The sequence below is a fragment of the Drosophila rhopaloa genome, unplaced genomic scaffold, assembly GCF_018152115.1.
Source record: "Drosophila rhopaloa isolate 14029-0021.01 unplaced genomic scaffold, ASM1815211v1 contig_3, whole genome shotgun sequence".
Classification (NCBI taxonomy): domain Eukaryota; kingdom Metazoa; phylum Arthropoda; class Insecta; order Diptera; family Drosophilidae; genus Drosophila; species Drosophila rhopaloa.
Genome location: NW_025335123.1, coordinates 26,177,976 through 26,205,601, shown reverse-complemented (window position 1 = coordinate 26,205,601; position 27,626 = coordinate 26,177,976). Strand labels below are relative to the sequence as shown.

At 42.4% G+C, this 27,626-nt stretch overlaps 2 protein-coding genes across 7 annotated transcripts in view; one reads left to right on the top strand and one right to left on the bottom strand.

Moving 5' to 3' along the window:
* LOC108052936 (broad-complex core protein) overlaps window positions 1-25,638 on the bottom strand; it is an 83,289-nt gene extending 57,651 nt beyond the window's left edge. The window contains 1 exon segment of the mRNA XM_044461316.1: window positions 16,507-25,638. The gene's annotated coding sequence lies outside the window, so the exon portion shown is untranslated.
* LOC108052935 (mucin-2) overlaps window positions 1-27,626 on the top strand; it is a 107,442-nt gene that overhangs the window by 35,364 nt on the left and 44,452 nt on the right. The gene's annotated exons all lie outside the window — the stretch shown is intronic.

Below are 27,626 nucleotides of genomic sequence, written 5' to 3'. Positions count from 1 at the left end.
CTTGGTCAATTGCCATGTGTGTGGGTGTGTGGGTGTGCGGGTTTGAAACGACCTTGGCCTTACTTTCGTCTGTGTCGTTTTCGTTGCGTTTGTGCCGGCTGCGTGCGTGTGTAGGGCACTGTCTGCTTCCCCTTAGTCCTTCGTCCCGGACGCTGCTTCTGTAATTTTATGCGGATTATAACTGCTCACCCGGACACAAACAGATACAGTGGTACCGAGGCAGGGATGGGGCGCGTGTGTATGTCAGTCAGACAGGTAGACAGACGGTGGGCGGTAGCTTTTTCTCCTTCGTCTGCCTCCCAAGATGGCAGCTGCTGCTGCAAGGTCAAGTCTCAAGCCTGCTCAACTCGGCTCGGTTGCCAGGCAAGGCCACGACTGAAGGACGGGGAGTGTTGGCGAGGGATGAGGTGTGCTGGGGGAGGTGTGATGGAGAGGCGGAAGTCAAAAATCCATGGAGAAAACACAGAAGCCACGAGAGCGAGGAAACGACAAATACTTCAGAGTCGGCGAGGACAGTGTGGATTTTAATTTCAATGCCAGGTCTTGGTCCTCTTCCGGCCGCTCCAGCCAACCTAATTACCTCACCCCCCGTCTTCCGAGTGTCCGCGTTCGTGTTTGCATTGTCTGCCGGTTTGTGCGAGGGTGCCTCTAGCCCTCTCCTCAAGCCACTGCTGTTTTTCGACAAACTCTTTCACTGTGGCCAAGCAACGTCCTTGGGCGCCCACTCTAAGGCGCTGCCAAGGCGGGCGTAAGGTGGCTTGATTTTCGTAAGGTCATGGCACCTGTTGCTAAGCTATGGCTTATACTGGATCTGAGAAACAGTTAGCTATGGTGGTCAGGGTTTGGGGAAGACTAGGTTTCCTGGTTGACTCCTCTGTCGTAGAATAACTAATTAATGATTTCCGCCGCTACTGACTCAATACCATTGTCAATAACAATTACAGTCGATATATTATTATATACCCGCTCATGTGTTTGATTTTTTATTAAAAAACTTTGCTGCTCTCGAAGCGCCGAACATGGAAATGCAATAAAGTGCTCCTCCCGCTGTCTTATCCCTCTTGGTCTTAGTTGGAAGAGATGCATTAATACCGGCTACCAGTCCCCGCCCACCCTCTTTCCCGCAACCTGCTAAACTTTGCACGAAATTACAAGCTCAAATGCGCCGCAGGAAAATGCAACAACATTAAAATGCAAAATGAGAAATGGCAGCGGCTTTTAAACAATAGCAAAAAACTATCAAAACTGACTTTCTACAATTTACACACATGTCCACACACACACGAATACGCGGGACTATAAGAGAAGCAATACAATGAAACAGATACAAATGCAAACAGACAAAATGAGTGGAAAAAATGTATAATTATTTTAATACAAAAGCGCAAAAACAAAAAGCGACAACAAAAGCGAAATTGCATTAACAATGCAGCAACCCTACTCGTCTCATCCTCACTCCCGCTACCGCCCGGACCGCCCGGCCCGCCCGACAAGCCACATACATGCCCCACCAGCGAATAAGGAAAAAAATAGACACAAACACACACTCAAAAATATCGCAAATTGTGGACCCGGGAATGAGAGAAGGAAAAGCGAAAAAATACCGTGCCAAATTATATTATAATTATATTTAAAATGCTGCCGACGGGTCCGCCTGCCACGCCCGTTTCCTGCCCGCCTCATACACCCGTTTGTTCATGAAGGCAGTAAAAGAAAAAAAAGACTAATAATTTTTCCGAAAAAAGAAAAACTCAACTAAAACTTTGCCATGTACGATGTCGACAAAAAAAGCCACAATATCCGGACTTATCTATTGGCCGCCGCAATACCCTTCTCCGTGTCTTGACCACAATCGTGCATTCATAATATATTTTTGGCTAATTAAAAAAAATAATCCATTCATCCGAAATTAATTGAATCTATTGTTTTTTTTTTAACGTTGAGCTAAGGAACAGCAGAATGTTAAGCTGAGACACCTTGCTGGGGAAGTGCATAAATAGATGGAAACTAAATGAGATTCGCGCGGAGCCGTGAACTTTTCACCGCCAACCTGCCGCGCCCTAGTCTTCTAACTTAGCAGGTCAAATAAGTGCATAATATGCATCAAAACAGCGGCAAGCAGCAACAACAATGACATTAAAAACAATAGGTAAAATGGGGAAGGGCTTTTGGGAGCGGGGGTAGTAACAAGCAAATAAATTTCAAGCGATTGGGGAAAAACGGATCACGTATACGCGATGAGTAACACGGCTGCCGCAGTGCAGCCAAATAAGCGTTAAGACGACTTTGTGTTTGTGCGGCCGAGGCGGACGGAAATGGGGGCTTAGGTCCTGGCCAACAGCCAAAACTGATGCAAACTATAATTTGCACTGGTTTTTGTTGCAACTGTTTTAATTTAATATGCCTACCTTGCAATAGCGGAGGATACACGGCTTTTTTGATGCAGTTTGCTCTGTTATTTTGGACAGGGTACTCACTGATCGAACCTTTCATCTAAGCCTCTCTGGCTCAATTCGTGCTGCTTGTTGGCTCAATTTCGGATATTTTGTCAGTTACTTATATATTTATTAGTTTTTATAAGTGGCATTTAGTTTGCAGGATGGAGCCGATCCCTCGCTCATACGCAATTAATTTCACTTGGTTTGTTTTAGATAGTTTCTGCCCTCGTTCGTTCAGTTTGCAATTTAGACAAAAATACAATTGCGGTCCTAACTGACTTTTGAATGCAGATTTTTTGAAAATTGAATCACAAGTCTTTAGAGGTATGCCACTTTAAGATCGGATTAAATTTGGTAAAGTTATAGACTCACGAAGACCAATTTTGGGTCAACGTTAAACAACTCATCGGAAAATTAGAAATAACTAGCATGAAAATAGGGCCAAAATTTTATCAACGTTAAATGGAAAATTTTGAATGCAGATTTTTAGGGAATTGAATCACAAGTCTTTAGAGGTATGCCACTTTAAGATCGGATTAAATTTGGTAAAATTATAGACTCACGAAGACCAATTTTGGGTCAACGTGAAACACGTCATCGGAAAATTAGAAATAACTAACATGAAAATGGGTCAAAAATTTGATCAACGTTAAATGGAAAATGTTGAATGCAGATTTTTAGAAAATTGAATCACAAGTCTTTAGAGGTATGCCACTTTAAGATCGGATTAAATTTGGTAAAATTATAGACTCACGAAGACCAATTTTGGGTCATCGTTAAACAAGTCATTGGAAAATTAGAAATAACTAACATGAAAATGGGTCAAAAATTTGATCAACGTTAAATGGAAAATTTTGAATGCAGATTTTTAGAAAATTAAATCAAAAGTCTTTAGAGGTATGCCACTTTAAGATCGGATTAAATTTGGTAAAATTATAGACTCACGAAGACCAATTTTGGGTCAACGTGAAACACGTCATCGGAAAATTAGAAATAACTAACATGAAAATGGGTCAAAAATTTGATCAACGTTAAATGGAAAATGTTGAATGCAGATTTTTAGAAAATTGAATCACAAGTCTTTAGAGGTATGCCACTTTAAGATCGGATTAAATTTGGTAAAATTATAGACTCACGAAGACCAATTTTGGGTCAACGTGAAACACGTCATCGGAAAATTATAAATAACTAACATGAAAATGGGTCCAAAATTTGATCAACGTTAAATGGAATATTTTGATAGCAGTATTTTAGAGAATTGAATCACAAGTCTTTAGAGGTATGCCACTTTAAGATCGGATTATATTTGGTAAAGTTATAGACTCACGAAGACCAATTTTGGGTCTACGTTAATAAAGTCATTGGAAAATTAGAAAGAACTAGCATGAAAATAGGTCCAAAATTTGATCAACGTTAAATGGAAAATTTTGAATGCAGATTTTTAGAAAATTGAATCACAAGTCTTTAGAGGTATGCCACTTTAAGATCGGATTAAATTTGGTAAAATTATAGACTCACGAAGACCAATTTTGGGTCAACGTGAAACACGTCATCGAAAAATTATAAATAACTAACATGAAAATGGGTCCAAAATTTGATCAACGTTAAATGGAATATTTTGATAGCAGTATTTTAGAGAATTGAATCACAAGTCTTTAGAGGTATGCCACTTTAAGATCGGATTATATTTGGTAAAGTTATAGACTCACGAAGACCAATTTTGGGTCTACGTTAATCAAGTCATTGGAAAATTAGAAAGAACTAGCATGAAAATAGGTCCAAAATTTGATCAACGTTAAATGGAAAATTTTGAATGCAGATTTTTAGAAAATTGAATCACAAGTCTTTAGAGGTATGCCACTTTAAGATCGGATTAAATTTGGTAAAATTATAGACTCACGAAGACCAATTTTGGGTCAACGTGAAACACGTCATCGGAAAATTAGAAATAACTAACATGAAAATGGGTCAAAAATTTGATCAACGTTAAATGGAAAATTTTGAATACCGATTTTTAGAAAATTGAATCACAGGTCTTTAGAGGTATGCCTCTTTAAGATCGTATTAAATTTGGTAAAGTTATAGACTTACGAAGACCAATTTTGGGTCAACGTTAAACAAGTCATCGGAAAATTAGAAATAACTAACATGGAAATGGGTCCAAAATTTGATCAACGTTAAATGGAAAATGTTGAATGCAGATTTTTAGAAAATTGAATCACAAGTCTTTAGAGGTATGCCACTTTAAGATCGTATTAAATTTGGTAAAGTTATAGACTTACGAAGACCAATTTTTGGTCAACGTTAAACAGCTCATCGAAAACTTGGAAATAACTAACATGAAAATGGGTCCAAAATTTGATCAACGTTAAATGGAATATTTTGATAGCAGTATTTTAGAGAATTGAATCACAAGTCTTTAGAGGTATGCCACTTTAAGATCGGATTAAATTTGGTAAAGTTATAGACTCACAAAGACCAATTTTGGGTCAATGTTAAACAAGTCATCGGAAAATTAGAAATAACTAACATGAAAATGGGTCCAAAATTTGATCAACGTTAAATGGGAAATTTTGAATGCAGATTTTTAGAAAATTGAATCACAAGTCTTTAGAGGTATGCCACTTTAAGATCGTATTAAATTTGGTAAAGTTATAGACTCACGAAGACCAATTTTGGGTCAACATTAAAGAAGTCATCGGAAAATTAGAAATAACTAACATGAAAATGGGTCCAAAATTTGATCAACGTTAAATGGAAAATTTTGAATGCAGATTTTTAGAAAATTGAATCACAAGTCTTTAGAGGTATGCCACTTTAAGATCGGATTAAATTTGGTAAAGTTATAGACTCACGAAGACCAATTTTGGATCAATGTTAAACAAGTCATCGGAAAATTAGAAATAACTAACATGAAAATAGGTCCAAAATTTGATCAACGTTAAATGGAAAATTTTGAATGCAGATTTTTAGAAAATTGAATCACAAGTCTTTAGAGGTATGCCACTTTAAGATCGGATTAAATTTGGTAAAGTTATAGACTCACGAAGACCAATTTTGGGTCAACATTAAACAAGTCATCGGAAAATTAGAAATAACTAACATGAAAATGGGTCCAAAATTTGATCAACGTTAAATGGAAAATTTTGAATGCAGATATTTAGAAAATTGAATCACAAGTCTTTAGAGGTATGCCACTTTAAGATCGGATTAAATTTGGTAAAGTTATAGACTCACGAAGACCAATTTTTGGACAACGTTAAACAAGTCAGCGGAAAATTAGAAATAATTAACATGAAAATGGGTCCAAAATTTGATCAACGTTAAATGGAAAATTTTGAATGCAGATTTTTAGGGAATTGAATCACAAGTCTTTAGAGGTATGCCACTTTAAGATCGGATTAAATTTGGTAAAGTTATAGACTCACGAAGACCAATTTTGGGTCAACGTTAAACAACTCATCGAAAACTTGGAAATAACTAACATGAAAATGGGTCCAAAATTTGATCAACGTTAAATGGAAAACTCATAGCCAAGTTTATATATTTTTGCAGCTCTAACAAAAACTGAATAGTCTATCTTTCGTTTTTGATGTTGGAAAACAATGAGCTAGGTCAATGTTGTTATCGTTCCTTTGGCAGAGCAATATTAACGTCCGATTTTTAGAAAAATGAAACCCTAATTTAAAATCGTTACATATCGTCTAATAACTGTATCTCGGCGTATAGGGGTATATGTTAATAAACAACGAAGGAATAATATTATTCTTAATGTATGCTCTTGAATTACTGCTCTTCTTATCAGAATCGGGTATTTCGAATCTAAGACTCCAAATCGCTATTTCCATCTTCTTTGGCGTGACATTCCATGCGAGTACATCATTTTCATTTAGCGAAAATCTCAACTACAATATGTTCAATGCAAAGACACAGAATGTGACAGCGCAGCCAGCAGGGGCTGGGTACTAAGAGGGCCGCCCGTCTGGCAGTTACCGCACATTGCCAATCTTTTTATATATGCTCAAGAAATACTTCTGCAAACTTGGCTCCTTCGCGTCACCCTCTCGGTGGTATTGCCGCGTGGTAGGGCTGTAAAATTTGTGTCTAAACGCAAAACAAGGCGAAAAAGAATAAAACAAATAAAACGGAAGCCGAGGGCTGCTTGCTGCTGGTTGTTGGTAGTGGGATGGAGGATGGAGGACAACCGCGCAACCGTTCAATCAACACCCCATTTGATTAACAACAACAAAGCACCCAAAGACGGTGATGGTGCCTAGGAGGTGGTTGGGTGGAGAAAACGCACACACAGGCAAAGGAAAGAACCCCTTCCGATCCTCTTCCCCTACAAACACTATTCTAACGTTCGCGGAGCTATAAACATATTTTTTAACCTTTTTCGCGCGCGAACATTTTCTTTTTCGGATTTTCCTTTTCGTTCTCGCCCTCTTTTGTCTGGCCCTGTCCTTGCCCTTGCATCCCTTCTGGACCCAACACCGCCCACCCCGCGTAGGAGAAACTGTTAGAGCTGAGAAAGTTTGCGTCTGTTTGTCTTAAAAGCGCGGAGATTGGGGTATTTCGGGAGAGGGATGGCAGGTTGCTTGAGGTTGGGGTGAGTAGGGGTGGAATGGGGCCGAGTATGGGTGCGTTTGTTGCGCTGCTTTCTGCTCCGTTCGCCGTCTCAACAACAACGTAATAAGGGGCGACCCCCTCTATGCCATCCGAAATATACACAGGCAAAAAATACACATAGATGGCAACAAAAATTAAAAATAATAATGCAAAGTTTACTGTATAGAAAAGAGCAGGCACAAAACATTGCCAAAAAAGGGCAGCAGAGAATCTGGGAGAGAGTGAAGTGAGTATTTAAAACTAAACTGCAAAATAGAAAAATCTACGCGGATTGGTGGTGCTCGGCTTGACTGCACACTAACTTGATGCTCGAGCCCCGCACTCTACATAAAGAAAATTGTAACTATGAAAATTTTATAAATTCCGCAGATTTTCCGGCGCCAAGAAAGCTGAGGCTAAGGGGTGGAGTAAGGAAGGTTGGTCCGCGGTTCTTGGTCGTTTAGGGCAACGCCGTTCTTTGATAATGTGAGCGTTGGCATTTGCCCACCACTCTCCACCCCCAAGCATTTTCATAGTTGCAAAACTTTGCAGCAGGCAGTGGAGATGGGCCACTCGAGAGGCGTTGCTTTGATGGGATTGCCGCCGCAGAGCAGCAAAGAAGTCGTAATACTTATCTATAGAATGAGTAACTTGTTCTAAAAAGATTGAAATATGGCTAGTTGGGAACGAGGCATCAATTAAATCGGACTAAACTCAACTGCCAACCACCAGTATAAGCATAACACAAAGACTTCGGTATGAAGCGGCGGTAAGCAACAAATTTAAATTCAATGAAAGTTAATAAGGATGTCTGATCCAGGCTCGCACTCATTCCCAGTCTGGTGCAGAGTCTTGTCCTTTGACTTCCTTGGAGCGACTGGGGCGCACTCCAAACAGGCGATTGAATTATTTAATAAATTAATTGCACAAATGAAGTTCGACGCCCGTCCACGCCCACTTCCCATCGACAACTGATAAAGCAATTAAGTGCTCAGTCTCGCTTGGGAGCTCTCGGCAGCTGCATTCCCGAGGGCGTTGCAGCCCCTAATCCGCGACTAGAGACTGCAAACTAGACGTTGATAGGGTTGCGATATCGCTCTAGGCTCTCTTGGCCCGCGCATACCTAGCAAATTTGCTTTAGCGGCAACAAAATAAATCGATCGATAATTTTTAATCTAGTCGTATTTTTTTTAGGCACTTGCCTTCTTGACTGCTTTGCTCCAAGTTTTTCCCCTCCCTGGGTTTGACTCCCCACGCTCTGTTCCCTCCTCGGTTCGGTTCGGTTCGTTTCAGTTCAGTTTAACTTAGCTCAGTTCGGTTTTCTTTTTGTGAGCTCATTTTTTTATATTTACCCAATTCATCAAAAAATAAGTAATTATAAACTTTTCAGTTTTTCTTCTGCCGTCTTACGTCTATGCTCGGTCCCGTCTTTTTCCCGATACTGCTGCGTGTGTGTGTGTATGAGCGTTTCCCTTTTACAAAATGCTTTCCTTTCCCTTTTCTGGTTGTACACACAGCTTCGATGTCGATGTCTTCCGCTTGAAGCCGCTACCCTAACCGCCCTACCGCCCAGCTACTACCAGCAGCAACCGCTCAGTCCTCCCACGACCCATCATTCTTGCAACCATACCTCCAGTCCCCTTCTCCCTCCCCACTCGTCGCGCAAAGTAGAAAAAAATTGAAAACAACCCCGAAAAAAGAAAGTTTTTGTTGTATAAGCGAAAAACTAAGCTTCTATTCAAATTCTACGCCATCGAGTGCTTCGTTTTTATTATGCATTCATTTCATTCTCCAACTCCCGCTCCGGCTGTTGTTGTATTTTTGGCAGAAGCAAAATGAAAGCACACGAAAAAAAAATGGGAAAAGTAAAAAGATGAAAAATGTAAGGAAAGAGGAAAGTTTCCGATTACAGTGGGGGAGGCTTAAGACAAGGGCGGTGTGGTGGGGGGAACGGGGGCATTGGCTGTATTGTAGGCCTGGCACAAAGCCGAGCACTAGTCTCAACCCAGCGCCCATTTCCAGTCGTCTCGCGCGACACACACACCCACGCACACAGCGCAAAAGGGGAGGCAAGGAGCAATACACGCGCGTCTTTTGAGCATAAGTAGAATATAAAAATTTTGCGATTATGAATTTGAATAAAAACGATACGAAGCCAACGAAGACGAGGTTCTGCCTCAGTCGCTGCCAGCGCCTCTGTCGCTATTGCCTGACTATGTAGTTGTTTTTCCTTCTTCGGCGAGGTTCCTTGGGTGGATTAGAAGCCATGGGCGCAGGAAAGGGGTTGAGCCCAAAAGCTTAGGAATTGGTTATTTTTTACAAATTGTTTGTTCGAAAAAGTTGGTCTTTTATTTCTCCAAAGTTAAATTATATATATTATTCTTACTCAATTAACTATTTTATTTAGAAACAAATTTATAAAAAATTCAAAACAAATAATAAAATATAAATAAAGATTGGATTAAATCCAAGGGACACAATGACTTAACTTGACATATCCATAATCAACTGTAACAACTTTTATTTTCAGAAAATAAGAAAAAAAAAAATTATTACGGTTGATTAAGAATATGTCAAGTTAAGTCATTGTGCCCTTGGATTTAATCCAAACTGCTATTGTTTTCTTATGTAGAATTTGTAATTTGTAAATTGCCTTCTTCCCCTCTTTAACATAAAGAATCTACGCCCATGAAAGCTGGTGAATGTGGTTCATGTTTGGGGAAAATCGTCTGTGCTGTAGTTGCTGGCGCTTTTTTTTCCTGATTTCAATTTTTTTTTACACATTACATTTTTAACTTGGTCTCCTTTAGACCCTCAGTCCCCCTTTCGTCCCACCCCTCGCCCTGGGCTTAAATCACAAAAGCATCGACGATCACAGTCAGGAGCGTTGCTGTCGGCATCGCTGCCTTGGCATAATAATAACACAATCAATAATAAGAGGAAGAAAAACTGATGGGGAGGGAGAGGCAGAAAAAATTTGAAAGTAGTAAATAGAGGATTGCTGTATTAGAGGCTGCTGCCGCGATGTGTGCCCCACAAAGAAAAGAAGACGGTTGGGCGGTGGGCGAAGTAAGCGGGAGGCAAGAAAACGAGGACAAAGACAGCGACAAGCGACAAGAAGATGGCGGAGTCAACGTTGGCAAATGTTTAAGCTAAGGATTAATATTTTTATTTTTGTTTGCCTTTTTTTTTAGAATTGTATACTTACATGCAAGGCAGTTTCCCGCTTTTCCTCGTAGCTCCTTTCCCTTTCCGTCGGTGTGGGTGCCTTAAGTGTGTGAGTATAAGGAGGAGGCTGGCAGAGCAAGAGAAAAACTGTCTTCTGTGCAGATGTAGCAGAAATCTTTGTAAGCAGTTTTCACTTCTGAAAATGTATTTTTCGTCGCGCTTCTCTCACCCCCTGCCTTCTCCTTACCCACTGCAAAGGACGAAATGATGAATAGAGTTACTCAAATTCGAAAGCAAGAAGGATATCTGCTTTGGTGTGTGAGTGTGTATAGCTCAAACATGTTTAAAAATCTCTATAATGTCGCCGACTTTGATAAGTGTTGGAATGGAAGAGGGTATTACAATTTTAGTCAAAAGTTTGCATTACACAGTGAAGGTGACATCCTCAACCCTGTAAAGTATATTCTGATCAGCATCACCAGGAGAGTCTGGTGTCCGTCTCTCCAAAAAAAGAAAGATAATTTCCTTATTTTTAAGTATATATGGATATACCCCAAGATATAGTAATTTTAAACTATTTCAGAATTACGACTTTAATTTTATAAAAATAGGACTACTATCATATAAGTAGCTGCCATAGGAAAGTCCGAAATAAGTAAAGGAAAATCGACATACAAACGTACGTTCTTTATTGTTTTTAGGCATACGCATAAAAATCGAAATATAGAATATTAGATTTTTGTAACAGCTGCAATGATATATAAAATTCGGCTTGCCGAAGTTTGTTTTTGTTTTTTTTAATATTGTTTGGATTTGACGTTCGCTTTGTTCGTTAAGGGAAGGAGCGAGTCTTTCCATTAAAATTTGCTCTAGTCATTTGACAGTGTGCCAAGCGCAGGAGTCGGGGAATGATTGATAGCTCCCCCGGAGAGCTCCTCCCGATTGTCATTCGCGTGGGATAACCGATAATTTGGTCAAAGGTTTCTAAAGCCCTACCACCCTCTCCGGCGAAAGCCTGATAAGGAGACCGCTTGTGTGCACGAGATACTAAATTTAGCTTTCGGTTCGTTGTTTTCCACTTGCGAGGATCAGTGAACTGCGCTTATCAGCCCAAAGCGAGTGGAGCAGGGATTGGATTGGATTGGATCAGACCGTGGAGAGGAAAGCGGGCGCCGTAAGATTTGATCATTGCGAACTTCTAATATTGCTGGCGAGTCATAGGCGGAAAGTCATTGTCAGAGCGGTGGAGTCATCGCCCTGCGCGTTAACATCATCACCATTGGTTGGATTGGGGGTCGTGAATCATTGCTTTGGGCCAAGTCAATGCTCCGACGCATCTAAACACCCTGTACAGCCGGAAAGCTTCCCCCGAAGAAAGTGGGAGAGTGAAATGCGGAGAACGTGGAAGGAGGAGGCAGAATGCAGAGCGTCGTATGCCGCAGTCGCTGCTTAGTGAGATCACCAGTACGGCATCGGCATGCGAATCTATATGTGCATGTGCATACCCACACACACAAGTACGACTATTGCTCTCTGTTTAACTTGTTTGCTATCTTTCTACATTGCGCTGCCGCCGCCTCTGCTGCTGCCGCTGCCACCGCCGCTGCCTTGGCCATGATCGTTCGTTCGAGTCGTTGTTCGGGTCAATGACTGCCAAAAAAAAACACACACATAATTCGCCGTTGTTGTTTTTTGACTTTTGAGCGGACAAACTGAAAAGTCGCACACACACACATGCGATCCTACGGCAAGGTATGCCAGTTTGCGAGAAGGCATACAAGTGTCGTTCTGGTTCTTGGTGAGACTTCCCTCCGCCACCGCTTCCCTCGCTGGCCTATGCAGTTGCGCATTTTTTCGTAGGCGTTTGCTATATAGGCACAGACATCGGCGCACATATAGTGGCTATATATGTGTGGTTATACATGGACCAATCGAGGTACATACTATATGTTTTATACTGCGTTTTATTCGTTGTATGAAAACAGTTTCGCCAGCTTAGTTTGGCATTCCCTTGCCCGTTTGTTGTGTCATTTAATACCCGAAATTCTAGTCTAACCGGATACAAGGTTCGTTGCATTATTTTGCATTTGCAGCGAAATAGCTGTCCGTTAACTTGCTACCTTTTTGAGCAGTTTTGACAGGGGATCGGAGATGACTTGGAACCTGGAACCCTTTTTCGATGCCTGTCTTCTAATGGCACGGCATCGAATGAAGCTTATCAAGGCTGGGCTTCCAAGTGGCGGATAATTACTTTAATGACGATCCTCCAGCAGCAATCACGACTGACTGGAAGCGCCATATGTTGGCTGTGCTCCGAAATTAGTCGAGCTCCGGCAGTGAGCAATAATTTCGAGACCTCGGTCGATCTTTCTGCACATAAGTTGTTCTAAGCCCCAAAATAAACTTGTCCTGGGCTGCAGTAACGCTGATCCTGGCGGCTGCATTCCTCCATCCACATGATGAACCCTCTTAGCGCTACGATCTTCTGCCCCTTTTCGACATTCTGGCTTTTACAAGTTTGCCTTTTCGCTCCCTTCCTTCTTCTTACACCCCCACCCCTTTTCACATGAGTAATTTGCTATTTTATATTTCTCGAATCTTTGTATAAGTATGCGTAAATCGGTTTCGTGTTTTTTTTAAATTCTTTTACTCGAACATCGTCATCTTTGCATGTGTTCTCCTCTGCGCATTTTTTGGCAACTGCAACGCTCTTCTCCCCCTCCCTCGATCAATCGTTCACTCACACATGCAGACATAAAGAATCTGGAGGCTTTTAGTGCAGCATTCGTAGTTGTTTTGTTTTGGTTCGCTCAGTTTTTGAGCTTTTGTTTGGATTCAGCCTTGTGTGTGTGCGCGATCGTTCTGTGTTCTGTTCTTTGGGTCATTGAACTGGTTGCTCTTTGCCTAAAAAAGAAAAAAAATTTAGACTCCATTTGAGAGAACGCGTGAATTTTTTACTGGAAATCGACCGATCGCTGTGGGGGGATCGGCTGGAATCGGTGGTTACAGGGGAGTGCTTACACAAAAGTCGAAGTTAAACGTGAAATTTTACACAATTCGCACTGTACAAGTGCTTCTACTTTAAACCCTGCACAAGATTAATTGATTATTGTCAACGAATTATTAAGTTTATAAAATGTTGTCCTGTCTCCAAGATCTTAAATGTAGCTTGAATATTCTTTGCTTAATCATCGATTATCATGATACGATTGTGTTGACCTGAATGAAACCAATGATTATATGAAACATAATAAATTGATTAAGTTTATAAAAATGTATTTTAAAGAAAAGATTGTATTTGTTTGTTTTTAGATGATCAGATTAACATAGTATATTATACGAAATCAACTCTAGCATCACTAGAATCTGGTAATTCTTAAGCTTATATTATCTATCGACACACTAACAAGAAAGGAAAGCTAACTTCGGGCGGAGCCGAAGTTGAAATACCCTTGCAGAATATTCTGCAAATTATATTCTCCAAAATTATTCATATGATGCATTCTAAATACTCATAAAAAATCCCAACTTCCTAACTTTAAAAACACCAAAGTTATGGCACTTCCAATCGTTCAGTTATATGACAGCTATAGAATATAGTCGGCCGATCCTTATGAAATTTGATATGTGGTATTGATTAGGCAAAAATAAAACCCATAGAAAATCCCAACTTCCTAACTTAACAAACACCAAAGTTATGGCATTTCCGATCAATCAGTTGTATAGCAGCTATAGGATATAGTCGGTCGATCCTTATGAAATTTGGTACGTCGAATTGATTGGGCAAATATAAAACCCATAGAAAGTCCCAACTTCCTAACTTAACAAACAGCAGAGTTATGGCATTTCCGATCAATCAGTTATATGGCAGCTATAGGATATAGTCGGCCGATCCCGGCCGTTCCGACTTATATACTGCGTGCAAAGGAAAGAAGGGTGTGTGCAAAGTTTCAATTCGATATCTTTAAAACTGAGAGACTAGTTCGCGTAGAAACAGACAGACGGACAGACAGACGGACAGACGGACATGGCTATATCAACTCAGGAGGTGATCCTGATCAAGAATATATATACTTTATAGGGTCGGAGATGTCTCCTTCACTGCGTTGCACACTTTTGACCAAAATTATAATACCCTCTGCAAGGGTATAAAAATGTTTTAACCAAACCGTTATTTCAGAAGTGATTATAAATTAAGGTGAAAAGACAACATGATAATGACGTTCAATTCAAAAAAACATATAATATTTATATTTAAATTGTATAACAGAGTAATTGGTAACTGATAGTCGAAGCAGCCATTTTTTTATTATCTGATTTCGATAGAAAAATACATAATTTCGGAAAACCAACTGCACTCATTCCGTACGTATGTGCATTGCATTATATCTTATGTTCACTAAGAAGAATGATGAATGTGTAGATACAACTGGATAGTCATAAAAATAGTAAGTTATAAATATTTTTTTTATATTAATTTAAATAAATTAAAAAATCATTGTTTGGAGATAATATTTTTATACCCTTGCAGAGGGTATTATAATTTCAGTCAAAAGTTTGCAACGCAGTGAAGGAGACATTTCCGACCCTATAAAGTATATATATTCTTGATCAGCATCACCAGGAGAGTCGATCTAGCCATGTCCGTCTGTCCGTCTGTCCGTCCGTCTGTCCGTCCGTCTGTCCGTCTGTCCGTCTGTCCGTCTGTCCGTCTGTCCGTCTGTCCGTCTGTCCGTCCGTTTCTACGCAAACTAGTCCCTCAGTTTTAAAGCTATCTGCTTGAAACTTTCCCAAAAGTTGTATTTCTATTGCAGGTAGTATATAAGTCGGAACGAGCCGGATCGGGCCACTATATCATATAGCTGCCATATAACTGAACGATCGGAAAAGCCATAACTTTGGTGTTTTTAAAGTTAGGAAGTTGGGATTTTCTATGGGTTTTATTTTTGGCTAATCAATCCGACCTACCAAATTTCATAAGGATCGGACGACTATATCCTATAGCCGCCATATAACTGATTGATCGGAAAAGCCATAACTTTGGTGTTTTTAAAGTTAGGAAGTTGGGATTTTCTATGGGTTTTATTTTTGGCTAATCAATCCGACCTACCAAATTTCATAAGGATCGGCCGACTATATCTTATAGCTGCCATATAACTGAACGATTGGAAATGACATAACTTTGGTGTTTTTAAAGTTAGGAAGTTGGGACATTTTATGAGTATTAAGAATACATCATATGAATAATTTTGGACAATATAATTTATAAAATATTCTGCAAGGGTATATCAACTTCGGCTCCGCCCGAAGTTAGCTTTCCTTTCTTGTTTTAAGACTTTTTGTTTTGGTCGTGGCAATTTATTATTTCGGAGCCAGTTGTAGTGTAGTAATACCTACAGTTCAAATATAGGTTGAGGCAAGATACTTCAAGTTCAAATGAGTTGGGATCCCGAAATCTATTGCAAGAGGTTTACTTTGATATACAACTATGTTCAGGAAATAGGCGGCAAAAATGGCAAAGGGCCCATAGCACTCTGCACTTGATTAAGTGAAATAAATTCGCGACCAATGTATTTATTGCAGCGATTTAGAGCGCACCGCGCAAATTGAAATTAAATAATGGGACATTAGTGGTTGCCTCCTCTGGGTTTTCACAGCAGCTCTGGGTTTTCACATAATCGTACCTGCGCTTTCCGCCGCCGACCTGCAGACTCGAAGGGCACACGATGCACATTTAGATGTTGGGAGTGAGCCTGGCGATTGTTGGGCAATTGACTTCTGGACACTTTGCTGCGCTTTTCAGAACCCTCTGCAGCCTTCCCATCCTAGCTACTCCACCATGTCGCAGGCAAACTTTGTTGACTTTGTGTTTGCATTTTTGCATTTTTTGTTGCACCCCTCACGGCTTGCATGTGTGCGTGAAAGGATGTCTATCTCTAAGCCTCGTGGTGGCTGCAGGGGACATGGGCGTGAGTGTGGGGGGGCGGGAGTTGAGCGGGAGCTTTGGACAGAGAGAGGCAACCCAGCGTAAGCTAAGCGCCGTTTTGGTGGCTGCCTTTTTTTTGGAGGCGGCATCCGTTTATCCCCTGCTGGCAGGGGCAAAAACGGAAGCAGGAGCCGGACTCGCTTTTTTTGCTTTGCCCGACGTGGCCAAGTGTTAAAAATGATAAAGTAAATGTTTTGCATTCTCCTGCTTTGTTGTTATAACTTTGTAATTTGTGACGCCAAAAAGGAGCGCAGAGGGAAAGCAGCTTGCTGGCTTAGTGGTTGGTTATATAGAGAGGGAACCTACCTTCTTGCGTTTCCTGCGAGCGAGTCCTGTGGCGGGTGGCTGCAACGGGCTAAACTTGCACACACGCACTTTGGTCTCAGTTTGTTGTGAATTGGTTTTTATCTTCGTTCTGATTGTTTTCAGTTAGCACTTTCCAGCGTTTGATTAGGTCACTTGAAAAAAACTATTTCTTAGCACTTGAACAAAAAAGGCGGGGCGGTGCCGGACTTGGTCATAGATTCACGTTGCTCGCTCCACTTTGGGGTGCGGCGAATTGTTTCTGGCATTGCACTGAATCGAGTGTCCTGGTATCTGGTCTCTGGTCTGTGTTCTGCTGGCTTTCAGACTTCACTTAAACTGAACTGGTTAACTGGGTGAAACTAAACTGAACTCAACTAAATTTCACTTGGGCTGGCTTGAGGCTCGGGCTGGTCGGTGTCGGTCTGACTTGGTTTGGTTGGGCTGGTTGGCTCTGTCGAAAGACGCACGTCCAATCCGATAGCTAACTGATGTTCATCTAAATGGATCCGAACTATACGAAAAATAATGTTGCCCAGAAAATGTGTTTTTGAAATCAGCGTCGCTGTCGCAGCCGTCGCCGGCGTAAGCTTCAGAATTTGGCGCTGTCGTCCTCTTTGTGTGTATGTGTCTGCATATAAACACTCTCAGGCGGTTGTGTGTGTGGCGGCCTGCAGTTGTCAATGCTCCAACGGCAAAGTCGGTTCTGAGCCGCTGCACCGCTGGCCTGCACATAATATGCAGGCAGCTCGTAATGAGCCAACATCATCATAGCCAGCGTCGCGGCCATCAGTTCTCAGGCCACACACACACGCGCACACGGCTGACCTGAGCGGAGCCGACTACCCCTACTTCAGTTTCGTCCGGACCTGGTTAAGCGGCTGCTCCTACTCCTGGCAGCTCGCTCTCACTCGCTCCCGCTGCTGCTGTCTCTGTCCACCGAGCAGGGACTGGTCGCCGAAAAATAAAAATCTGCCCAAAACAAACTGCAAAAATCGTTCACAAAAAAATATACATACACACATGCAAAAAAAAAAAAAACAAAAAAAAGAAAAAAAAAAAACTAAAAACTGGGCATTGAATGCACGTCGCAAGAAGGGTGATGAGAGCCTAAGGGAGAGGGCTATGAAGGAGCTACAAAGCGTAATCCAAATACACGGCAACACACACATGTAATCGAAAAAAAGGAAAAAAAAAAATTTTAAATGCAATCGAAACCCTATAAAAATGTGTGCACTTTGCCTGCCCCACTTCCGCACCCGCCCCACGCACACACATGCACACAACCAGATGCGTGGCAAATGAGCGACGCTTTCGTCCTTTTTCGGCATATGCACCCTCCGTCGACGTCGGCGTCGCTGCTGCGTGGCTTCGCAAAAACCAAAAAAAATAAAATTTAAAAAAAACTAAAGAAATCGGCGAATACTCAGCCTTTTTATATTATATGCGCTTATATATAAATAATACACAAACACCAGTTGCAGTTGCACTGCCATTAGCGCACACACACGGACACAATCAGGAGCTGCTGCATCGTGCGTGCCGGGAATGCAGCGGCGGATCCATGTAGATATTTATATAAAATATTTAAGCAAAAAAACAGAAAAATACAAAAATGCAATTTCAAATGGGAAAAAAGTTCGATGCTTTTATTGTACTTTTTTGTTTTTATTTTTGGCTAACAGCCAGCCAACCCCGAACCCATTTCAGCCCCTATGGGATTCAGCTGAGCAGTGGGACAAGTGCAACGAATAATTCAGAAGAATTGATTAGCACGAGCATTCAGCGGTTCGGAAAGGATATGTAACGGTTGCAACCGAACCACAAGTTATAAATTCCTGTCTGTCTTTGCCCAAACGCTCTTAATATCTTTGAAAGTCAATCACGTCTCGCCTCAATTTTTTCAAAATTGATTTGCTTTAAAAAATAGGGTATAATCCTTGTCGAATTTGTTGCAAAATTTCCCATCCATTCTCAGCTATAAAATTTTATTTTGGGCCAGTTTTCGTAATAAATCATAGTGTTACTTATGAAAAATGAGAAAATCGCTCAGAAAATAGATTTGACTAAATCAACCTGGAATTATTTTTGATGGCCAAAATCCGGAAAAAATCATCTCGATTTTTCGGTTTTTGGATCTAAAAACACCTTTTCGTTATTTTTTAACTTTACTAACTGTAAGCTTACACAGTGTACAGTTCTTACTCGAATATGCAATCCATTCTCTGAGATTCGTAACCCTTTGACAGCTTTTGTCCCACGGTTCAACTCATTATATTTATTTAGTTAAGGACACCACGTACATACACTCGCAAAACAATCACACACACACATGTGATGCTATGCCTAGACTGGCGTATACGCACTGCATGCCCAGCCTTGTCCTCAGCAACGGACAGTTGGCATAGGCACTCCATGTACCCCTGGACGCCCCTGTGCCTCCTTGTTTTCAGCTGGCCCTCGCTGCAACGCTGCACATAAGCAAACCTTTCAAATCCCCCCAAAATAAGCGACGCATGTGTAGGCCTATCAAAAAGTCGCTGTCACGCAAAACGAAGCACATAATGGAAAAGTGCCAAAAAGTATAAAAAGGGAAAGCCCGAGCGGTGTGAGAGGCGGGGAAACTTCTCAACTGGTAGGATACAAATGCATTGGCGGCGAGCAAAACCCCAAAACAGGAGCAGGCTTAAAAAAACCCCCATCGCTGCACTGCATCTGACTCACTCTGGCACACGCATTTTCAACCACATGCATGCAGGACACAGGCCCAAAAACAAAAAACAAACACTCATACACACGCAAAAAAAGCAACAAAACTCAAAAAAGTGCAACCGAAAAAAGCAAAGCAGAACAAAAAAGGACTAAGAGCGTCGAAATGCACGCGCACAAAAAGTAGGCAACACAAAACAAAACCAAAGCCCGAGCTCCCTACTAGGCCTACTCGCATCGAGCCGGCCGGCTGCCAACGCCCGACTCACGATGCACTGACATTGAATGCACTTGTGGGCGGCCCTCGCCCCCACATCAGCCCCCGCCCACTGGCAGCGACGCCGACGTCGACTGCGACTGTCAATAAAATTAAAAAATAAGTCAACGACGATCGAACGAGCGACGGACGGGCACACGAGCGCAGAGCGTTGCATTTCCCTATTTTTTTTTTTAAATATACACTCGATGCTTTTCCGTGCGTTGCACATGCAGCCGAATGCGTGTGTGCGTGAACAAAACAACCCCCGAAAAAAGGATGCAAGCATACGTATGCATCCTGCAGTCCGGCCAGTCCGGCGAGCCGATTCCAGTTATGGGCGTTTTTTGTGCGGCGCTGGAAATGCAAAAAAATACTAAAAAAAATTTGAAAAAAAAACTAAAAAAAAATAGAACTCGCAAGCAAAATACTACAAAATGCAACTGCAAATGCAGCGCTGCCGCTGCTGCTGCCGCTGCGGATAAGTGCAGCAAAGTTAATGCTGGCAGTAGGCGGGTGTGGTGCGGCAAGGTCGTGGCGTGTGGCAGCGCGAATTAAAAAAGAGGACAAAACAACCAAAATAAATAAATGTGCGCGAGGCAACTAAGTGGAAATTATATAAAAATGCGCTAAAATACGTCGCACACACGAGCGCTTACAGAGCCGCACATTTATGCGTTTGCTATGTACATATACACGCGCTGCAGTTTGAGCATTTTTAGCTGCCTGTTTTCGGGCGCTGGTGTTCATCAGTGTAAGGGGGCTAGCCTAGCTGTGTGAGTATGCACACATACACACACACTTCCTGTGTATGCCTCCAATAGTTTGCCATCTAGTTTAGCAATTACTAGCTAGAAGGCATAGGATGGCACAAAGCTGTCCACCTGTTGAGCGCTTCGTGCAGCACCGACTTAGGGACCAGGGAAGGATGGATCCATCAGAGACCTTCCCATGTACACAAACACGCGCATGAACGCATTAGGCTTCTATTGTAAATTACAAAATTAGCCGGGACTATTACCAACAAATGTTTGGCAATGCATCAGCAACACGCATACCAACCTTTTTATTTGTACTTAACCTAAATGTCCCAATATTAAAAAACCCTTAATTTAGAATAAACCGAAGACTCTACGGAAACGCAGCTTTGCTAGAGAGTCAAATAAGGTACACAAGAAAAAGTTTTTCCGAAAAATGTAGTCTATTAACTTGACTTGTGTTTAATTCAAATATACTGGATATTTCATGATCATCCCCGTCTGATCCGATTCAATTCAAAATTTAACTATGGAATGAACCCAAGTTTTAAGTATAACAGTTGTAAAAATAAATTAGTTTTATGTTTTATTAAAAACCAGTCTGCAATTGGAAATATTTGTTAAATTGTTTCAATTCAGCAGCGCCAAGAAAATTTATTTTTCCGCCTGTTTAATACAGATTTGATCAATACAAAAAAAATGCCTAACAAGTATTTGGAAGTTCTCAGCAATAATTGATTTTCATATGATTGCGTTGGCTAAGGCCTTATGCAATTTTTCGATTGTGGGTGCAAGGACGTATGGTCAGCCTAATTTTCTTGAAGGTAAAGGGCTATTCACATCTATGGTTTTTTTTAGTCCTTCCAATTTGTGTTTTTATTAGCCGCTTCAATTGTGTAAGGAAATGCAGATCAGTCTTTTCTGCACCCACACCACCAACCTTTTTTGGGCAATATTTGTTAGTGCTGATGTCCAAATTGCCGTCAGCGGCTGAAAATTGCGTGAAAAACATTTTTTTACCCCCAACCGAATCACCAAAAAAAAGGAGAAGTCTCGAAAAAAATACATAAGCTCTGGTCCGTGGAGGGGGAATTTGGGGGTGGAGATGGGCTGTGGCCTATGTACGTCGCGGCCCGAAATAACGTTAATGCAACAGCGCCCAAATATCACATTACCATTAACAACATGTTTTGCTCTGCCTGCCTGTGTGTGTGTGTGGTAATACATAATATACGTACAAAAAGGACTCGCAAGGAAACAAAACAAAAAAGTCAAAAAATTAAAACACATCACAAAAAAATAAAAAAGTTGAATAAAAACGATTAAAAAATCGCCAAACTCAGTACATGGCCGTGCATACTCCCACAAACAGAGCGATGCACGCACAAAAATAAAGTGCAAATGCAGCTGACGAGGGAGTAAAGGAGTGGAGGAGGAGAGTGGGTGTTCCGGCCGGATATACTGTCCGCCATAAGGCCAATGCATTTTTGTTAATCACACGCACAAGCACACGCACGCACACACATACAATTTATTTGGTTCATTTTTCCTCTTTTTGCTCGTTTGTTTTGCTCGTTTTCTCCACTGACATCATTTTTTTTCGCCTTGTTTTGTGTTGTTTTCACTTTTTGTTTTGCTTGTTTTCTGCGCGCTGCATTGGGCGACAGTGGGCCGAGTGGGAGAATAGTCGAATCGGAGGATGGTGCCGGACAAATTACACATACGCCGCGTGGTACATGCATCAATACAAGTGCTGTATGTGTGCGTATTATGAAAATGACGCACAGAAGGAAAAAAACAGGGAACCAAAGTGGGTAGAAGGGGACTGTGCAAATTGCGTATTTTGGCTAGCTGCATCAATCTGACCCCAAGCTCTGCCTACGTGTGTGCGCATCTGATTTTGGGAATTAGCGGGAAAGGGCGCTGGTTCGCACAAAGGATTCGAAAGAGCTGCCATCGAATCTCTTGTCTGAAATTTTGACTGGTCGTGGGTTGGGTATTTATCTATGCTTTTGGATTATATTAACTTTAACGCGGCTGGCCGACACAAGTACAGCAATTTGCCCGACACTCGGCTGTCTATTTGCCTTATTTTTTCTCTTTTTGGTATGTGTGCTTGTGTTTTTTATAAACAATAAATTGTTATGCCTACGCGCAGTTATTTATTTTGATTTTTGTGAAACTTTTTGTGCATTTTCCAATTCAATATATATTTATGTGCTTAAATTGCCTGAATGCACACACACATACAAATCGCAGTACATACGCCATAGAGTGTGCGTGTGTTGCAAAAAGGCAGCCATTTTTAAAATGTTAAAAATATAATGTAACGTTGGACCCGTGCGTGAGTTGGTGTGCGAGGTGTGGGATGGTGGGCGATTGGACGTGGGAGTTGGATGGTTATGCGCTGGACAAAGCTCCTCACATGCCATGTCAGCCACGCCCACGACTACGCCCCAACTCAGTCCAATGTGCTCTCTTTTTTGTGGTTGCGTCGATTTATCCTTGTTTTTTTTTTTTTTTAACATGTTTACCCAGCTCTTAATGAAAAATGCTGGGGCCACAAAAAAAATAACACAAACAATTTTAATTTATTGCGTTAGGCAGGTGAAATGCAACTGCCCCTGTGATTGCCACTGGAAGCGTTGCTGTTCGTCATCTAAGGGATCGCATTGCCACGATCACAGTTGCATCCAGGCGAAAAGAGAAATCGTCGACAAATACCAATCTCACTCCTCTTTGCCCAAGTTGGTTGTCACCGCCCCTGCCCTTTGATCGGCGCACAAAGCACAAAAACTTTCTACGGACTCCCAGCAGCCACAAAACCTGAAGAATGCACGCACACCACGGCACCCGCTCCCCATCGATCTTACATGATTGAAGGGGCAGGCATATCGAGGGGCTCTCCTCCATATGTATCTGTATCTCTATCCCCCGGCCCATCAGCCGCCCCTGCCGCTTCTACTGTCCCATGACGAGCTACTGAAATTGCCATTGCCATAGAAAGCTGTGCGCAAATTTCTCAACAATGCCTGTGGTGCAGGGGCTGTTGCATGCCCGAAAACGAAACCAAAAGAAGAGAAACGAATCGAAACCCGTTTGTGTGTGCCAAAAATTGCAAACTCACAAATCTTCTTTCCCGAACGGGTTTGTGCGCTCCTCTCTCTGCTTTTTTGGCTAGCTGTCTTTTTGTCTTTTGATCCCGTGTTTTTGTTTTCGTTTTAGTGCAGCTCCGCTTTTTTATTTTGCGTAATTTTTTAGTGCCACTCACGATTGCACAAACACCACCATCACTGCACCACTGCAGGAGTCTGGTGGCGCACATGTGTTTGTAGTTTGCAGCCCCTCGCCACCGAGGAAACATTTTGGCAAATGATTTCACTCTATCTCCTACCACCCCCTTGACCCTCCATCGTAAGGGTGGTGGAGGAAGGGGGCAGGGAAGGGAAGGGGGAGTGGAATACAGCGCAGCAAGGCAATAATAATTTCCAAAAACAAACTCGGGCGACGAACGCGCTGCCGAGGTTAACGGCTTCAATTCAACTCTTTTTTGAGGTTTCTCAGCGCACACACAAGCATGCTTGAGCGATCACTCACACAACACACACACCAGAACACACCAACACTCTCATGTAAGTGCATATATAACGATCGCAGCTCAGCGACCTATCGAGGGCAACACACAAAATTTAGGAAGTAGCCCGGAGAGAGAAGCTCCGCTGCCGCTGCCTTTGTCCGGATTGTTTTTTGGGTTTGTTTGTGTGTGTGCGTGTGTGGGTACATGCACATTTTAAACTATAGGCCCTGGACGAGCGAGAGAAAGAGGAAACGATCGGCGTCAAGCTCCGCTGCTGCGGTTAAGTAAATTAAAAAAAAAAACAAATATATTCCCGAAAAAAATTTTCTCTCTCTCACTGACTGACTTGCCTCGCTTCTGTCACGCTCCTTCGGGCTCTTTGTCGTTTGTATTACATAGACCGCCGCCCCACTCTTCCTTTCATCCCGCCCCTTCTCCATCCTTCGCCTCTTGGCGACCCTAGCTTGGCAGCTTTAAAAGACTGTACAACTAAAGGAGACTGGCTGGGACACGGAATCTGACTCTGAACATACACATGCATGTGTGGAGGGGGAAGACCCTGGATCACTCGGTGCACCCCTCCACCGAAAAAAAGCTTATTGGGATCAACGTACTCAGCCTCGCTTTTTTCTGCAGGTTGTAAATCTTCTATCAGTGGTCAGTGATTTACTATTATCACTCATGAAATACAATCAATAAAGTCCCATAGTTAAATAGGTTCCTTGACACATAACATAATCTTCAACATACCCCCTTTTCGGTCGAATACCACATAAATGCCAAATTGAGCTCTATTCAAATTTAAATTATTCAATGATTTAAATGATAATTCAAAGATGATTACTCCCACTGCCAGATGATGGCTTACTAGAGCCAACCGTCTTCCTACTAAGAAGCACGCCAAAAATTCAAGACATCTGCCTAAAGCCTTCCAACTTATCCTACATTTGTTTTCAATCACGGTGCTGGTTAACCATCAATTTAGAAGCACTCAGGCACTGAAAATCAAGCCCCCATCCCTAAAAATGGGACAGTGACAGCCACTAAACGAAAACTAGGAGCCTGGCGTTATGGCTTTAAGTGATTCGCCACAGCTCCACACCAACGCCAAAACCCGTAGCATGCACAAGCAGCAAATGGTGGCAAAATGGTAAAACAATTCACAAAATTACCAGCGTACAAGCGCACCAATCCCAGAAAACCACCAACCCATTATCCCGCCAGCCAACCAACAAGTTCAAAGTTCAAAAAGGCTTAAATGCCACAAAAATCAACACTCTTGCAGACACACACACATGACACATGTGCGTGTCTGCCTAATAGAGCAGCAAGGGGTGAGGGCATGGTTTAGAAGTGCCGCCAAGAGGCAAACCACTTAAGTACGCATATAAAATGGCTGTGAAATGTTCACACTAAAAACTTTCGCCTGAAACCCGCAACGACCCAAACCCACACCAAAACCCGTTCCTTAAAACCCAAACCAAACCCCCAAACTCAGACTAGGACAAGTTAGAGCCAAATCGCATAACTGTTTCGTGTTAATGATGATGAAGTTGTTGATATGTCGGCTATGCGTGTGTACAAATAAGCTAGAGTTTTAAGGCAGAAATTCATCATAAAATCACTTAAAACTGTATTAACAACCCTTGCGATAGGATGGGTTAGAATGGGGCGGGGGCTATGGGCCATATCCATTCCACACATGAGATAGATCGAATCGGGTAATTGTGTGTGAGAACTTTTTAACCTCTGACCCCGGCAACCCTTTCTGCTCTCTGTCCTGTGTCCCATACGCATCTAATCCTGTGATGGGTCTAATCGCTGCCCACCCCACCCCACCCTCTTTTCCTTTCCTTTCTTTTTCCTGCTTTCCTCCCCAATCCTCACCCCCGAACACAGGCACGCATATAATGCTAATTTGCGGACAGCCGCCTTCGTTTGACTTGGCTTCCTGTTCTTGTTCGGAAACCGGCAACCGGACACCCCATAAAACTTGGACCCGGATCGGAGGTCAGGAAGGGTGTGGCCTGACCTTATGCTTATGCTCACTCATGTGGTAGTTGGCAGGGTGTAATGCACGGGACAGGGGCAAAAGTGGCATAAAAGTGTTCAAATCATTTTAGGGTTAACTCTCGCCTCATTTGGGTGGGGCGGAAACTCAGTTGTGGGTGGGCGGAAGACCTGAAGGAGTTTTCGCTAATTAATTCACACGATACCTGGACGCGAGTCGGCCAGTTGGCAGCTCGAAAGCAAGCCCTATCATCCACGTTGTCAAAGTTGCCCAAAAGTGAAATCGTTTGCCACAGCACGCACTCCCCAAGTTTCAAGAACCACCGCCCACTCCAACAAAGCGGCCCCATACCTTCGGCAGATATCTCCTGACACCACAAGCTAAACACATTTGTGGGTCAGTCAATCGAGGACGTGCTATGCTTCTTATGCGAGTCGAGTGTGCAGAAATCCTAGGGTTTCACTCTTGAATTTCTAATAAATTCATAGGACAAGGAAAGCAGGGGCTTTCTTCTGGAAGCTGCTTAAGCGTGCTTCCATTTCCCCCTTTTGGGTTGTGTGTGTGCGGTTGTTTCTTACTCTGGCTTTTGGACTTTCCATGATTATGTGTGTAATTTGTAATTATGAATTCCCTTGACGTGGTTTCGTTTGTCTGCAGAAGGGAATAGCTGGTCCGAACAGCAATGGTTGGCGTTAACCGTATTTAATAAACTTGTTCGTTTTTGTGTTGTGTTTTTTTTAAATTTGAATGCTAGCATATTGCCTATACAACCGCAGAGTGATTGACACGCTCCGGGCCGGGTCAAGAAGGCTTGGTCTCTGTCTCCGTCTCTGTCTGGGTTCTTGGCCAACGGATGCGGTAGTGGAGAGGGAAGCACACAACATTTTTGCCGGGCATCTTGACATCACCCTGTTTTGGTTGAGGGTTCCGCTTAGATCGACTGGCGGGGGAGAAGCCTTGGCCACGTCTTTTTGTTGTCTCTGCTTTGGTAATCCCAGATTTCCGGTTATGTGGACTTGTGCTGGGTGTCGCATTGGCATAATTTGTAGGTCATGCATATTTGACATGTTTTTTTGGTGTTTTACATGATAAACACCCAAGGGTGCTGGCGAAATAAAGCACACGGAACAAGGACTCAGGTCGCACCTTAGTTGTCCTACTATTGGAAGTGCGTGTGTGTGCTTGGTTGTTTTCTGAACAATTTCTCAGTCAATTTGATCGCTTGGGAAGGAGAACTTAATTTGATTTTCAAGTGGAAAACTTTGTCTGCCAGTGAATTCCCCAAAGTGGTCTCCCGGGGGGTCCCTGTAGCGCTTAGCCCTGCTGCTCCACCTTTCACCTATGCCGATTTCGCCAACTGGAACTTCAATCAAATGCTTACTCTGGTGCCAGAAACCAGTTTGCCAAATCAGGGGTAGGGAAAGGCTCGCGGAACGAGTTTTGTTAGTTCCGCGTCGTACTGCGTTTGCCATTGCCTTGCAGAGCGTAAGATGTGTCCAACTCCAAGGCCCTGGCCACGTTGCAGGCACATTTGGAGTGGGCAAGGGGCTTCGGGACTGTGTGACTCGAATACAGTCTTGACGCTTCCACTCAAACTGAAATCTCAAAGTGCAGTTTTCGCAAAACTCCACTCAGCCCGACTGTGTAAGCCTGATACTGCCTTGGCTCTCAGTCCTCGCTGCTTGCAATGTAGGTCGCTGCAATTCAACACTGGCCAATCGTAGCCCCCTTGCCCAGCGCCCTGGATCGCTTGACGTGTCTCTGCTAATGCGTTGCTTTTTCAAATCCTGCTCGACTGCCCATGGACATCTC